The sequence below is a fragment of the Chionomys nivalis genome, chromosome 10 (genome assembly GCF_950005125.1).
Source record: "Chionomys nivalis chromosome 10, mChiNiv1.1, whole genome shotgun sequence".
Taxonomy (NCBI): Eukaryota; Metazoa; Chordata; class Mammalia; order Rodentia; family Cricetidae; genus Chionomys; species Chionomys nivalis.
Window position 1 is genome coordinate 9,707,768 of NC_080095.1, and position 1,718 is coordinate 9,709,485.

Sequence of the window (1,718 nt, forward strand, 5' to 3'; positions counted from 1 at the left end):
CTAGACTCTATCTGTAGGAAATCAGAGACACTGTTGACCATATTGTAATAACACAGTAGGGTGGTCTGCATCTCCAGTTTATAAAGTCTAGCCTGACTTCCCTCATGCAAATGTATCTTCTAGCTCTGTGTTAAATCCCCTCCTGTACTGTGGGAGCTCACATCGCTCTCAAGGAGGCCAACCTCTGAAGAAAAGGAGGTGTATTCTAGAAGATGAAACTGTTTGATCTTCTTTACCTGGTGACGGCCCTTCCTGGTGAGTGTTCCCACTTCGTACATGTGTCCATGTTGGGTTCTGACAACATGTGACTGACAGAATTCTTTTTTTTTTGTCTGAAGGAATTCTGTCCCAGATTCAGCTTCAAGAGTCAGGACCTGGCCTGGTGAAGCCGTCACAATCACTGTCCCTCACCTGCTCTGTCACCGGTTACTCCATTACTAGTAGTTACTACTGGAGCTGGATCAGACAGTCCCCAGAGAAGAAGTTGGTGTGGATAGGGTACATAGCTTATGATGGGAGTACTAATTACAACCCATCATTAAAGAGCCGCATCTCCATCACTAGAGACACATCCAAGAACCAGTATTTCTTGCAGCTGAACTCTCTGACCACTGAGGACACAGCCACATATTACTGTGCAAGAGACACAGTGAGGGAACTTCAGCATTAGCCCAGACACAAACCTCCTTGTAGAGGACCTCTGGACCAGCAGGGGGAGCTCAGTCCTAACTGATCTCAGGAAATTTAAAACTGCAGGCAGAGAAAGAAAAACACTTGGTTTTTCTCTGGCTTTTCTTCTAACTGCCTAAGAACAGAGAAAATAGACGTTGACTTGTTCCTGATTTTTGTGGAAATGCTTAGAAATTCTTTACATTTCAGTTGATATTTGTTGAGAACTTCCAGTATATTGCACTTCTTTTGGTGAAGGATATTCCTTGTGTTCATAGAGTCCAGGGCATTTATCATGGAGAGGTATTAGATTTTGTTAAACTCACTTATCACTGTAGTGATATGATCATGTGGATTTTATATTTTAACCTGATTGTGTTGTGGATTACATTTGTATCTTTACATATGTAGAAATGTAACTTCATCTCTAGAATGAGGTCTACTTGCTCATGGTAGATGATATTTTTCCTTTATTCTTTTATTAAATTTATGCATTTTAGTACAAATTTACACACTAGAGATGTCCTTTGTTATCAGAGTACTAGAGTCTTATTTTTAAGTCTCCTTATTATAGCAGACATACATCCCAGCATAGATATGGGGCAGAGACAGATCCAGCCAGTGTAGGAGGTGATGGAAATGCCTATTGTAGGAGTCAGGCACTGTGTAGATGATATCTGCCTTGTTGAAGTTGCTGAAAGTCCCCTTCGGGCTACACTAAGTTCATCTTTATCCAGGAATAACGTGTGCCCTCTTATGCTTTACATAATAGTCAAATGACCTGAAGGGAATGTTGATCCAGTTTCTTGACAATTATTTACAATTTTCAATATTGTAGACCTCAAGAATAACAAAGATCACTAGGTCTAAATTTGGATTACATTTCACAGATGTGGCACAGGACAATTCAGGGATGAAGTTACATCCACAAATAGACCCTGTGATGACCTCCTATACAAACATTGCCTGCACTGTAGTGCAAGCCTAGATCCTGTACTTAAATGTACACCTCCTATATTTAGAGGAAAGTCCCTGGGTCTGTCTCAGTC